The following is a 15,584-nucleotide window of genomic DNA, read 5'->3' as shown; positions in this document are numbered from 1 at the left end:
ATAACTCACCCCTCCCTGAGCAGCCCTCTTCACTGCATAGCTCAGACTGTCAGAAAGTTCCGCTGTGTTCTTCCACATTCTCAGAGCTCTTTCATCATGACAGGGGCTGAGGCAACGTCTGATAATGCAGTAGGAGAATAAGTGCAAAGTGCAGGGGAGGGCGTGCAAACTTTCCAGAGAAGTGGGGCAGGGAATTGGGATCAATTACAGAGGGAGTGCGAGTATGAAAACGATCATTACAGCCGCTGTTTAGTGAATGTTTCCTGTGCTCATGACTGCAAATCCTTACAGAGGGAAAGCTCTCATCCAGGTCTGCCTGTCTGTGCTCATGACTGCAAATCCTTACAGAGGGAAAGCTCTCATCCAGGTCTGCCTGTCTGTGCTCATGACTGCAAATCCTTACAGAGGGAAAGCTCTCATCCAGGTCTGCCTGTCTGTGCTCATGACTGCAAATCCTTACAGAGGGAAAGCTCTCATCCAGGTCTGCCTGTCTGTGCTCATGACTGCAAATCCTTACAGAGGGAAAGCTCTCATCCAGGTCTGCCTGTCTGTGCTCATGACTGCAAATCCTTACAGAGGGAAAGCTCTCATCCAGGTCTGCCTGTCTGTGCTCATGACTGCAAATCCTTACAGAGGGAAAGCTCTCATCCAGGTCTGCCTGTCTGTGCTCATGACTGCAAATCCTTACAGAGGGAAAGCTCTCATCCAGGTCTGCCTGTCTGTGCTCATGACTGCAAATCCTTACAGAGGGAAAGCTCTCATCCAGGTCTGCCTGTCTGTGCTCATGACTGCAAATCCTTACAGAGGGAAAGTTCTCATCCAGGTCTGCCTGTCTGTGCTCATGACTGCAAATCCTTACAGAGGGAAAGCTCTCATCCAGGTCTGCCTGTCTGTGCTCATGACTGCAAATCCTTACAGAGGGAAAGTTCTCATCCAGGTCTGCCTGTCTGCAGTCTAGTCTAAAACACCTCTTGGAACATAAACAGAGTAAGAGTTTTGGGAGCAGACGGGTAGGGGGACAGCCAAGTGTATTAATTTTCTTTTGCTACATAATAAATCACCGTTAACTTAGTGACTTAAAACAACATCCATTGCCGGGTGCGGTGGCTCACGCCTGTTATCCCAGCACACTGGGAGGCTGAGGCAGGTGAATCACAAGGTCAGGAGATCGAGACCATCCTGGCTAATGTGATGAAACCCTGTCTCTGCTAAAAATACAAAAAAAATAGCTGGGCATGGTGGCACGTCCCTGTAGTCCCAGCTACTTGGGAGGCTGAGGGAGGAGAATGGCTTGAACCCAGGAGGCAGAGGTTGCAGTGAGCCGAGATCGTGGCACTGCACTCCAGCCTGGGCGACAGAGCAAGACTGTCTCAAAAAAAAAAAAGAAAAACCACCATCCATTTTATTACCTCACAGTTCTGTAGGTCAGAAGTCTGTGCAGGCTTGACTGGGTTTTCTGCCCACAGTATCACAAGTCTGAAATCAAAGCTTCAGCTGGGCCTGGCTCTCATTCAGAGGCCCTGGGAAAGAATCACTTCCAAGCTCATTCACATTGTTGGCAGAATCCATTTCCCAGCAAGTCCCCATTACCTTGGTCACTGCTGGCCATGGGGTGGCCTTGGTACTAGAGGCTGCTCTAGGGTCCCTTCCACGTGCACTCTCCACTTTCAAGATAGAGTCCTCCTCATGCTTTGAACTTCTGACTTCTTTTCTGTCACCAGCTGGACAAAACTCTGCTTTTAAAGGGCTCACATGATTATCTTAGGCCCACCTGGTTAATCTCCCTATCTTAAGTCAACTGGTTAGTAACCTCAGTTGCATCTACAAAATTCTTGCCATGTAATGTAACATATTCCACAGAAGAGCTAATTATCCAAGGGTGAAGGTCATTGGGGCAGGCAGAGTTCTATGATGTCCCTAGTGATCCTCACCCTTGTACAGTGCCCTCCCCTTTGAGTGTGTGTTGAACCTGTAAGGTTATGTTATGCTATGTGGCAAAAGATAGATTAACTGGGTGGGCCCAATCAAATCCCATGGGTTCATTAAAAGTGAGTTTTCTCTGGCTGGTAAGAGAAAAGGAAGTGAGAATCAAGGCATGAGAAGTACTTGACCCGCCATTACTTGCTTTGAAGGTAGCGGGGGCACGTGCAAGGAAGGGAGAATGGCTTCTAGGAGCTCCCCTCACCCCCGGCCGACAGCAAGGAAATGAGGACCTCAGTTCCACAGCTGGAAGGAACATTCTGCCAACAGTGTGAATGAGGCTGAAAGAGCTTCTAGATGACAGCCCAGCCCTGCTGATATCTTTTTTTTTTTTTTTTTTTTTAGACGGAGTCTTGCTCTGTCACCCAGGTTGGAGTGCACTGGCACAATCTCGGCTCACTGTAACCTCCCCCTCCCGGGTTCAGGCGATTCTCCTGCCTCAGCCTCCCAAGTAGCTGGGATTACAGGTGCACGCCACCATGCTTGGCTCATTTTTGTACTTTTAGTAGAGACAGGGTTTCACCATGTTGGCCAGGCTGGTCTTGAACTCCTGACCTCAAGTGATCCGCCAGCCTCGGCCTCCCAAAGTCCTGGGTTTACAGATGTGAGCCACTGCGCCCAGCCCCCACTGACATCTTGATTCAGACGTTGTAATACTGTGAGCAGAGAGCCCAGTCAGTTGCACCGCCCAGATATATGAACTAGAGGACTGTGAGGTAATAAACGGGATTGCTTTAAGCTGCTCTTTGTGGTAATTTGTTATGCAGCAATAGAAAACTATTATGCTGGGCAAACCGCACATCATTTGCCTGACCTAGGCCATCTCTTATTATCTACCTACATCTTCCTTTTTTCCTCCTCCTCCTATTCCTCTATTTAAACAATAGTTTTATCTGAATATTACTCATCCACAAAAAGGCTGATTCTGACACATGCTACAACACAGATGAACCTTGAAGACATTATGCTACATAAAATAAGCTAAGCCAGTCACAAAAATACAAATACTGTATGATTCCAAATATATGAGTAATCAGATTCATAGAGACGGAAAGCAGAATGGTGGTTGCCAGGGGCTGGGAGGACTGGGGAATGGGAGTATTGTTTAATGGGTCTGGAGTTTCAGTTTGGGAAGATGAAAAAGGTTCTGGAGATGAATGGTGGTAATGCTTGCATAACAACATGAATGTACTTAATGCCATTGAATTGTACAATTAAAAATGGTTAAATGGGCTGAGTGTGGTGGCTCACGCCTGTAATCCCAACACTTTGGGAGGCCAAGGCGGGTGGATCACTTGGTGTCAGGAGTTCAAGACCAACCTGGTCAACATGGTGAAACCCCATCTCTACTAAAAATACAAAAATTATCCAGGTGTGGTGGCGCATGCTTGTAATCCCAGCTACTTGGGAGCGTGAGGCAGGAGGATCACTTGAACCTGGGAGGGGGAGGTTGTAGGGAGCTGAAATGGTGCCATTGCACTCCAGCCTGGGCAACAGAGCAAGACTTCATCTCAAAAAAAAAAAGTTAAATGGTGAATTTTGTGTTACGTTTATTTTACCACAATAAAAACAATTTTTAAAATAGTCTCATCAAAGTAATGCATATCATTGTTAAAAAGCAACAGGCTCCATCTGCCTGACACCTTCTATGACGTAAAAGACTTCAGACTCAGCCATTTCTTCTAAGACTTGCCCCTATATATGTATTATGCTTCTCTTGCCTTTTTTTCTTAATGTAGGCAGAATAAATGGTAAAGATTTCAAAGAGTGAAAATGATGTCTTCATTCAACCCCCATTCTCTTTGTCCACAAGCCCCCCTCAAAAAAGCAATGCCAAGTTTCCTGTATATTTTTCCCCTAGGTACACAATGCATAAAATAAGCATATTCTATACATATATACATAGCTTCTTTCTCTTTCTCTTCTTTCTTTCTTTCTCTTTCTCTTTCTTTTTTTTTTTTTTTTGAGACGGAGTCTCGCTGTCTCCCAGGCTGGAGTGCAGGGGCGCAATCTTGGCTCACTGCAAGCTCCGCCTCCTAGGTTCTCGCCATTCTCCTGCCTCAGCCTCCCCAGTAGCTGGGACTACAGGCGCCCGCCACCACGCCTGGCTAATTTTTTGTATTTTTAGTAGAGATGGGGTTCCATCATGTTAGCCAGGATCGTCTTGATCTCCTGATCTCGTGATCCGCTTGCCTCGGCCTCCCAAAGTGCTGGGATTCCAGGCATGAGCCACCACCCCCGGCTGGCTTAAACCTTTAGGATATTATTTGTTTACTTAACAAGAAGTCCTTCTAGGGATGGTGCAGTAACTTAGAGATAACAGGGACCACAACTCTTTCCATCTTACTATATCATTATCCCAAGGATATAGGCATGGCAGATTGTACTTACCCAATATAATACTTGGACACAACAATATCTCCCACGCCACTTGTTCTTCCACAGTGTGACCTTGTCATTCCCTCATCAACAGGTACAGTCTAATTCTCTTTCCTTTGAATCTGGGCTAGCCTTAGTGACTAGCTTAACCAATAGAAGGTGGAGGAAATGACATTTTGAACTTTCAACGTTAGGTCATAAGTCTTGCAGCATCTGTCTGGGCTTCTTAAAAGTCTCAGTCTTAAAACACTTGCCTTTGAAAACCAGCTGCCATGCTGTGAGACACCTGAGCCATAAGGCGGTGCCCTGGTCAAGAGCTCTGGATGAATTCCTAGGGGATATCCAGCATCAACTGCCAGCAATGTGGGTGAGCCATCTTGCACATCCAGCCCAGTAGAGTCTTTAAATGAGTCTTGGTCAGGCTGCAAGAACATGACAGCCCTCATGTAGGACCCGTCCAGTTGAGCCCAGTCAACCCACAGAACAGTGAAAGATAATAATAAATCGTTTTAAGGTACCAGATTTGGTACCTTAAATTTGGGGGTGATTTGTAAAGCAGTAATAGATAATTAAAACAATTGGCTTTCTTCTTCTAGCCTGTTGCCTCAAGTTACAAGATGGCTGCTTCAGCTCCAAGCATCATTTCTTTTTTTTCTTTCTTTTTTGAGACAGAGTCTCACTCTGTTGCCCAGGCTGGAGTGCAGTGGCACAATCTCTGCTCACTGCAACCTCCGCCTCCCAGGTTCAAGTGATTCTCCTATCTCAGCTTCCCAAGTAGCTGGGACTACAGGCACCTGCCACCACACTCGGCTAATTTTGTATTTTTAGTAGAGATGGGGTTTCACCGTGTTGATCAGGCTGGTCTTGAATGCCTGACCTCAGGTGATCCACCTGTCTCGGCCTCCCAAAGTGCTGGGATTACAAGCATAAGCCACTGCACCTGGCCTCCAAGCATCACTTCAAACAACCATATCTAAAAGCAGAAGTGAGTACAGAGCAAAGGCTTTCTCCTTGAGTGACTTTAAGAGGGAGGAAAATCTTAACCCAGAAGTCCCCCAGTATTATCTCTGCATATCTCATTGGCCAGAATTGGGCTGTACCCTCTCCTAACCAAGAGAGAAATGGGCAAAGGAAAAGGAAGAGGGAAATGATTGTTGGGTGGACAACCAACGGTGTCTGCCATACTTGTTGGTGTGGTGACTCTAGGAGAAAAAAGAGTTAGGTGGGAAAATGATCCAAGGCTAAAGAAGGAGGCTTCCCTACTTCCAGAAGCAAAGCTGCCTCAGTGGCAACAAGCCTATTGAAAGCTCCTTCTTTAGATAGACAGCATGGTGTGCTGACTAGAGTTCTGCTCTGGGAGGCAGAACCTGGCTCTAGTGTGGTATAATATTGCTGAGTCAGTTTCCCATTCTGTGCCTCAGTTTCCTCATCTGCACAATGAACGGATTCCTTCTAATTCCTTCAGGTTAGGAGAGGCCAGGGCAGAAGGGAGGTGCTGGATGCTTAGCTTGTGTGCAGGCAGTGAATGGTCCAAGTCAAGCTCAGCAGAGCCTGCCTCTAGCCACAGATGCTAGGATTTGCCAAACAAACCCTAATCACTTAATGAGAAATGAAAATGGTGGCTGATTCCTCCACTTAATTACCCCTTTGAAAACAACACACAGGAGATTTATAGTAATCACCATAATCGCCTCATAAAAACCCAAGAGTTTGAAGACGGACACGCCTCATTTCTGGGAGGAATTAGAGGCAAAAATCAAGGCAAGGAATTTCTGGCCTGCCTTGGCCTTGGTTCCCTGGAATCCAGAACTCTGGCCACAGAGTGCCCGCTACCCTGGATAGCCTCCTGGTCCCAGCCAAATATTGTTTCTAATGCTCCACAGCCAAGGTGTCCTTGCAGGCCTGCTTCCTGGGTCTCCTCTGTCATTATGTACCAAGAAGACTCACAACTCTGAAGGTCAGGTGGAGGTCCTTTAGCAGGAGACAGGAACATCTCTGAGTTCTATCACTTACAAAATCTGAACTAAAAGACTGGAGGGGAGGTTGGGGGACACAGGCTATTCCTAGCTGTGGAAAGCCATAGCTCATAGGTTTTCCTGAGGCCATCCAGTCCTGACTTGTATATCTTCCATGATGAGGAGTTTAGATCTCCTGGGACATTTACTGAGATACACGGACAGCTAGAAGATTCACACTCTGCTCAGCAGAAATCTGTCCTCTTTCAGCTCCTTATAACTAGACTCAGATCACTGGGCATCAAGGTTGTAAGTGTCCTCTGGGTTTATCTTCCCTCCATAGCAATTTCTTTCTTTCTTTCCTCTCACTCTCCTATGTGCAATTCATTCATTTATTCAAAACTATTAAATACCTAATGTGCATCAGAGACTATCAATTATATTTTTTTCCATTTTTTAAAAGAGATGGGGTCTCATTCTGTCACCCAGGCTGAGTGCGGTGGCATGATCATAGTTCACTGCAGCCTTGAACCCCTAGGCTCAAGCGATCCTCCTGCCTCAGTCTCTCATGCCCCGCTAATTTTTAAATTCTTTGTAGAGATGGGGTTTCACTATGTTGCCCAGGCTGTTCCTAAGCTCAAGCACTCCTCCAGTGTCAGCCTCCCAAAGTGCTGGGATTACAGGCGTGAGCCACTGTACCCAGCTTGACTATCAATTCTTAACACAGTAGGCAGAATGATCCTTTGAAAACCTAAACCAGATCATGTTACTCCTCTGTCACTCTCCAGTGCCTTCCCAAATCAGAGTAAAGGCATAACCCTTACAGTGCCCCACAGGACTTTCATGTCCTGCCCTTTGCTCACTCTGCTCAAGCCACACGGGTCTCCTTGCTGTTCCTGGAAAACACCAGATCCTCTCCCACCTCCAAACCTTAGTACTAGCCCACTGTATTCCCACTGCCTGGAATGCTTTTTGTGTGTATCTACATGGCTCCCTCTCTAACCTCTTCCAAAGCCCTTCCTGACTTTCCTACATAAAATTGGACCCCCTCCTTCTCTAGTATACTCTCCTGCTTTATTTCTGTCCATATTGCTTATGACCATCCAAAACAATACACTGCAAAATTTGCTTATTTATCTTGCTTAATGTCTATTTCTCTCTTCTAGGGGTCAAACTCCAGAGGGCAGGGATTTTCTGTCTTCTCTCTCTCTCTCTGTTGTATCCCAAACACCTAGCACAGTGTCTGTCACATAGTGGGCAATAAATGTTTGTTCAGTGAATGAACTAATGGGGATAGAGCAATGAAATATATAAAGCCCACGCCCTCAAGGAACTTATGGTCTGACAGTAGAAGCAGACATCAGACAGTCACCCACAGGACTGAGCAACTGAATGATGCATGTTGATAAATGCTAGGTAGGGAAGTAGCAGGTGTAATGACAGTGGTCTGACTGTAGCCAGGAACACTGTTGTGAGTTACTCTGAAGAGCTGTTTGTGAGAGGATTGGAGTTTAGGGTGATGAGGGTTTGGAGCCACAAAGCTCTGGGAGGAAAAGATGCTGGAGAAGCTCAGATTGTGACTTCTAGGCCCTTTAAAGGTGATGGGACTCCAGGCAGAGGGCAACCATCTGCAAACGGGGTCAAGTGCCCACTGTGCCACGTCCAAGACATGTGCTCTGGAGCAAGCCACCTTGGTGCTGGAGTACTTGCTTCCTTATCTCTAAGATAAAGAAGCGATAACTAGCTCCTAGGCTGGTTGGGAGGTACAAGTGAAATGTTTGTCAGAGCTGGAACCTGCAGATATTCAATAAGTGCTAGCTCATTTTCTGCTCCCTTCTTCTTTGTCAAGTCTTTTAACATCCAGACCTTTTACCTGGCCACTCTGTTCTCTCTCCTGGCCCTGTGTAAGCATGAAGAGCTGTATGAGAAAGGGAAGCATCCAATCATCCTAAATGTACAACTGCAGGTTAACAAAGGTTAACAGGATCTTTAAGGGGCATAATTTGACAGATTAGACTGATCTCTACTGTGCCCCAGGATGCTTGGCTTTGTTGCAATTAACTAAATCTCCCATCAGCCTCCAGGCCTGATGCCTGTTGGCCTATAAGACCATGCCACTAGAATGAAGAGTTGGAGCAGCGGGTGGCAGACACAGCTAGGCCCTGCGGTACTGCCCATGGCCTCCCTTTGGGGGAAGCCCTCCTTGACTGCAACCCAGAGAAAGCTCCTGCACATACCCATACATACACATACACACATGTAACACACATGCAGAGCCACACACAGCTCCCAACTCCACCCCCCACCATGGGAGGATGGACTTCCGGCTCCTCAAATCTTTCTCTCTTTACTTATTGGTAGGTGGGGTAGGAGGTTGATAAGGAGGCAGCAAGTATATTACTTTTTCCCATGGTTAGCATGGACAGTGGACATACTCAGGCATTGAGCAAATTTTCACCTATGCACGGGCCAGCCCTAGCATTAGGCAATAGAGAAGCTGATGAATCAGATCAGAGTTCTGGCCTCAGGGTTCACATTCTACTGGGGGAAACAGGTACTTGCACAGGTAATTATAATATAAACTACACGATAGTGGGAACCTGCAAGAAGAGAGCTTATTTTCTCTTTGGGCTAGGGCAACGCTTTAGGGATTACGCAGCCTTTGAGCTGGGCTGAGGTAGGATGGAAGGGCTCCTAGGGAGATAGAACTGCATGAGGAAAGGCACAAAGGTGGGATAGTGTGGTACAAGTTCAGGAAATGGCAAAGCCTCTGATGTCAGGGTCAGGCTAGAGCATATGGTGGGGACATAACTGCTTTCACTGTAATGATTTGGTTTGTAACCACCCCTGGGACACCCCTCCACGAGTTAATGCCTCCCAGTCCCTCCCTATACCCACTTGACACCTTGGATGGCTTTGACCAGAAGAACTCTTTCTTGTTTACTGCTTCACCTCCCTGCCTGGCCGCACATTCAGCTCCTTCAAGTCAGCCTCCCTTGCATCACCTCAAGGACACAGTGGTCCTGCTTGCTACAGAAAAGCCTTCCCAACCACTCTGGCCCACACTGGCCTCCTCATCTGATCATCTCAAATGGCTGAAGTACCGATATGATTTCACACAACAGCACCCTTTCTAGTAAAGGTACTTTGCTACATGCTATCTTAGGATGCTATTTTCATAAGAAATCCACTACAGTCAGTTCAGACAAAGAAAGGGGAAGTGACTACAAGGGAACTGGAAGTCTAAAAGAACCAAACGCATAAAAGGACTTGGCCCAGACTTGTGAAAGCACTCTGGAGAGCCCAGGAGATGGGAGTTTCTCCCTGCCTCTGTGCTCTTTTCTCTTCCCGGACTGACCTTCTCCACCAATCAGATCACATGGAGGAAAACATGACTGCTGACAGCACCTGACAGGTCCAGCCATGTAAAAACAATCTCCAAATTCCCAAGAGAGGAGGCGACTGGTGTAACAGAACCACATGTCCAACCCTGGCCCAATCAGCTTTGGGTAGTGGCATGGGGTCATATAAAACAAACATGGCTGCTAGGCTACACCTCTGGGGGTCATTTCTTATAGTCATGTGGATTGGTGAGTGGGCTGTTCTGAAAGAAGGGAAATAGGAGCAGAGCAGATATCCCAAAGATGCCCATTACACATGTATAATATAGTGTGACAAAATGCTCATATGACTTCTAATTCCTAGACTATCCTACTGACCTACTCTGCAACTTCAGGCAAGTCTCTACCATCTTGGGGCTGCAGTTTCTTCATCTGTACACAGAGGAGGATGGGACTAAGCGTCCTGTTGGGTTCCATAACTCTCCAGGACTTTGGCCCAATTACTTACTCCCTCTGAACTTCAGTTTTCTCGTCTGTAAAATGGGAGTAATGATATCTACCTCACAGAGTTATTGTAAGACAATAGGTATGAAAATATCTAACATGGGTTGAGTACAGAGTTATTCGAGAAATGCTGGTGACCCTAGTAGATTTAAATTGGGTGGCTGTCCCACTCACAGTGGTTTCCCCAAGGGTCATAGCTATGATTCCCCACGTGTTTGGGAGAATTGCTCCTCCTCTAGTTGGGAGCTGCCATACTCCACAGTGATTTGTCAAGGGGTGAGCATGGGTCCACACTGGGCCACTCAGAATCCTTCTCTGGGGCCTTGTTTCAACTGCAGCTCTTGTATCTTCATTTGCAGAACTCTAAGGAGAGGGGCTTGTTACTGCCAACAGCCAGACCCCAATCTTGTAAAGAAAGTGGCCTCTGAGAGTGAAGGTGACATGAAGAGGACTTTCAAACACTGGGTTTCACACATTTTGAAGTCCAGTCTCATCCTTGCCCTCATTTATGAGCCAACACATTTCCTCACTACATTTTTCCTTTCTTTCTTTTTCTTTTCTTTTTTACTTTTTTTTGAGACGGAGTTTTGCTCTGTCACCCAGGCTGGAGTGCAATGGCACGATCTTGGCTCACCGCAACCTCCGCCTCCCGGGTTCAAGCGATTCTCCTGCCTCAGCCTCCTGAGTAGCTGGGATTAAAGGTGCATGCCGCCACGCTCGGCTAATTTTGTATTTTTAGTAGAGACGGGGTTTCTCCATGTTGGTCAGGCTAGTCTTGAACTCCCAACCTCAGGTGACCCGCCCACTTTGGCCTCCCAAAGTGCTGGGATTACAGGTGTGAGCCACTGTGCCCGGCCAACATTTTTCTTAAGTTAGTTTGAGTTGGTATTCTGTCACTTCCTTCCTGATGATACCATCTCCCTTTCTCTAAGCCTCAGTTTCCTTAGTTGTAAGATGATGGGGTCCCATCCTGTCCTCTTTCATCTCTGACACTTTATTACTGTATTTGTTTATTTATTCATTCAGTCAATTAGTCAATCAGTTACTTGGCATTTACTGTGCATGTTATTCTGTCCCTGGCCCTATGCTGGACACTGGCAATCTTACTAGAGAAACAATCACTTCTCCAGTTCTCAAGACTCATATAGTTAGGTTGGGGAGAAAGGTAAGAAAGGATTCAGTACCGTGGGTGATGATGGCTGTGACAGAGAGAAGCACAGGCACTGTGGGGAAATCAGAGGACTTATCCCTGCTTGGAAGGCTTCCTGGAGAAGATGGCTGAGTTTTTCAGACAGGGGTGAGCGCAGAGAGAAAAGGAAAGGTATTACAAGCGGAAGAACCTACCTTTGTAAGGGCCCAAAGGAGAATGACAGAAAGCAACAGCCTGGGTGGGAGGGGAAGGGACACAAGAGAGGAGGCTGCAGGTTCATCTCTACTCTTCTTGAACTTATTTGTATTTTTCCCCCATGAAACTTCCAGGGAACAACAACGACAAAATACCTCTCCATTTTTTAAGCTTGGAAAATCCCCTGGGTGGAGTCTTTGAGTGCAGATAGATGAAAAGAAGTGGCTCTTGACCACAGAGGAGCACTGGAGCAAATGATTCTTTCTCCATCAGGGTGCCCCACTGGTCCCAGGTCCTATCAGGGAAGCCAAACTGGCTGTGACATCTAGCGGCTGGTCTAGGGCTGTCTGACGCTTCTAAAAATAGGAAGGCGGGTGAGTCTAAGGCCAACCAGAAGGCAGAAGAGCAGCCCAGGCAGGCCAGGGAGGAGTGTAAACATCCCTCCTCCCCCGATAGGAGACATACTCATTACATTTTGAGCAAAGGGGGCTCACAATGCACCCTAGAGAAAATATGCAGTTATTGCCCCAACATGCCAAAGCCCTACTAATGACTGCACGCCTGCTCCAAAGGCACAAACTGTTCCAGATGTTGCTCCCTGCCTCTGGGAGGGCCCTTCCTTCCTCCCGCCCGAGGTTCTGGACTCTTTCTTGAGTTATAGTCTTTTGAGAGATATATGCCCCGCTGAGGGGCTTGGGGTGAGTGACTGTCCTCCCTGGGCCTCACAGGGACAGTCTAGGTGATCCTTGCCTTAACAGACTGTTGCAGAGACTATGCCTGTAGGCCTGGTGGGGTGGTGAGAGAAGAGGTGCTAGGCTGGAAGTGGGGAAAGTGGTGAGGGAGGTGGGTTCTAAATTTGGGTGTTTTCAGTTTTTGCATCTATGAAATGGTAATGAGTCTGTAGGGAGGCAGTAATTTGCAAACTTAATTCTTCAAACACACTCAGGAATTGCTATCTCTGGATATGTACTGGCATTGGAGCCATCTTCTAGCTGGGTAACTCTGGGCTCCTTCCACAGCTGTGACCTTCTGTTCTCTCATCTGTAAACTGGGGATGGTTTTTGAAATTAACATTTTTTCCTAGTTAAAGGATGTATGCATTCTTGTAGTTTTTTTTTTGAAAATGTAATTAAATAATTTTTGAGTAGGTTATGTAATTCACATGATTCCAAATTCAAAAGATGCAAATAGTAAAGAGTTAAAGTCTCCCTCTCCTTCCTGTTTCATAGCCACACAGTTCTCTCCTCATGAAGCAACCACTGCTTTTGTTTTTTGTTTTTTTGGGGACAAAGTCTTGCTCTGTCGCCCAAGCTAGAGTGCAGTGGTGCGATCTCGGCTCACTGCAACCTGTGCCTCCCGGGTTCAAGTGATTCTCCTGCCTCAGCCTCCCGAGTAGCTGGGACTGCAGGTGTGCGCCACCATGCCCAGCTAATTTTTATATTTTTAGTAGAGACGAGGTTTCACTGTGTTGGCCAGGCTGGTCTTGAACTCCTGACCTTGTGATCCATCCGCCTCGGCCTCCCAAAGTGCTGAGATTACAGGCATGAGCCACTGTGCCCGGCCTGAAGCAAGCATTGTTATTGGCTTTTTGTATATTAACTATGGATATATTTTAAAAATCTGTTGAAGTATTAACATATATATAGCAAAGTGCATGTGTCACAAGAGCACAACATGGTGAATAATGTTCATAGTTTAAATTCCTAAGAAGATAAAGAAACAATAAACATCACCCCAAATCCATCACCCAGAGATAAAACTGTTGATATTTTAGTGTATTTTCTTTTTCGATGTACATATGTGTGTATATGTGTGAATATATATGTATATGAACATTGGAATCATGCTGTATAACTTATACCCTTTTTATAGTTAATATTGTATCATGAACATTTTCTCGCTTCATTAAAAATTCCTCAAAAATAGCTCTTTTAATGTTCTCCTAATGTTCCAAGGAATAGATCCAAACTTACCCAGGGATATTAGGTCCAATTTCTCCTCTATGATAAATAACACAGTGATGAGCATCTTTGAACGTACATCACTCAGCACATCCCCTCAGGATGAATTCCTAGAAGGGGAATTACTGAATCAAATCATATGTCTCCTTTAGAAGTCAGGATATAATAGGGAGAGTCAGGCCTGATTCACAGAGCTGCTTAAAGGATTACATAAATTATGTAAGACTCTGGCCTAGTGCTTGGCACAGACACTGAGTTCCGTGAGTGTGAGCCTAAGGGGTCCCAGGGAGAGGAGAAGTAAATGTGTATGCCCCTTCGCCTGGTGGCCCCACCTGCTAGACCTTCCCTTCCTGGAGCTTGCTGACTGAACCAGATGGGAGTCTCAGCCTTGTCTGATCTTTATTATTTTAATCATTGCAGTCTTGCCAAGTGGCGGGCTGGTGAATGTTTAACAGCTAGATTTCTGGCTGGTGGGGGGCACTCTGATTGGTAGCATTTGTCAATTTCTGTGGTGTAAACACTCCCACTGTGGCCAATTTCAAACTACGACCATGATGTCACCAAAAGCAGTGTTGGGATGAGATGCATAGTCTCACAAGCCAGTTGGAACTGGCTCCAGATCACCAGTCCTTGTCTTTCTAGCTACCCATATCTCCCTTTCCTCCCTCTCTCTTCTTAACCCCTCCCCATTTAGCCCCCAGGCTGGGGCTTTTCTGAGGTGATAGAGACTTGACATTTTGTGGGAGGTGAATGTTGCTAAAGAACAAAAACATCCTCTCCCAGTTCTCTAAAGGAGAAACTGATGCTCATGATGGTCAAGATGATTGCCCCAGATCACCCAGCCAGATGATTTTTCAAAGAGTCTTATTACCTGATTCCTGCTTGGGACATTTCTCAGATGGGAGGCAGTGCTTCCTGCAGTGGAAATAAACTTTCTTTCCTAGCCACTCCTTTTCTTCCTCTTTCTCTTCAGCGACTGCTCTCCTGGATCCACAAGAGGATGAGGCCCAGGCTTTGCCCTCAGGAGCTAAGAGCAAGTGGAGAGGCCAGACACATATGAGCAGCTTGCCGAGTTATTACCACTTTCTCACTCAAGTTCTTCAATCAACAGGAGCTTTATACCACTTTCTCACTGAGGTTCTTCAATGGCTTCTCTTAACACTTAGGACAAATCTGTTTAATGTGTCCCTCCCTGCATAACCACCATCCTCCCCCAAATGTCATCTCCTGAGAGTAAGAATCCTTGGTCTTCATTTTTGGCTCCCTGGTGCCTAGCATAGTCTGCCACAAGTCAGGTGCTGAATAAATACTGTTGAATAAATGCAGAGAAGAAAGAGCTGGGTGGTGGCTGGAGGAAGGGTTGAGTGCAGTGTGGTTACAGTCCTAGGCTTTGCACTGACTTGCTTCAGGACTTTAGACAAGCCCCTTCCCTTTCTGGACCTCCATGTCCAAAACTGTAAAGAAGACATATTGGATTCTAGCAATAGTTTAAGAATGGGGATTAAGAAAACACCTCCCAGTTACCTCATGTGATAGTAGTTGTGCTTTTAGTATCCATTGATGGACCAAAAATCACAACAAAAATAAAAACAACTGCCACACTTTTAAATGTGGTTGTATTTATCAATCACAGCAGCATCTACATCCATTTGAAAAACATTCAGACTGTATGTGAGAGACGCACTGTGCATGTAGTTTACAGACAGCACTGGGTGCCACATGGTTTCCAGATGCCTTTAGCTAAGCGGCCCAGATCATCTCAGAGTCCTTCAAGTATGAGGGGCTTATGTCCCTAACATGGGCCACAGGAAATGTGTAACTTGCATTGGGTCACACAGCACATGAATGGTGGATTCAAACTCATTCTTCTCCAGCTTGGGTTCCCTTGGCTCTGGCAGCCTGCTGACAGCACCACTCCCCTTCGGCTTCCCTGGAAATGAGAAGCAGGAAGGCCTGAGAGCACTGAGATTGCCTAGGGTGCGGGGGCGAGGTGGATGTCAGAACGCTGACAGCTTGAAATGACACGGAACATACTTCAGATGCCTTGTGTGTGGTTTAGGAGCGGCTGGAATTACACCCTCAGGGCTGAGCCAGCATTGTTGGAGCCAGAGCTGAGCCT

The sequence above is a fragment of the Pongo pygmaeus genome, chromosome 1 (assembly GCF_028885625.2).
Source record: "Pongo pygmaeus isolate AG05252 chromosome 1, NHGRI_mPonPyg2-v2.0_pri, whole genome shotgun sequence".
Classification (NCBI taxonomy): Eukaryota; Metazoa; Chordata; class Mammalia; order Primates; family Hominidae; genus Pongo; species Pongo pygmaeus.
Note: the sequence above shows the minus strand (reverse complement) of the source record.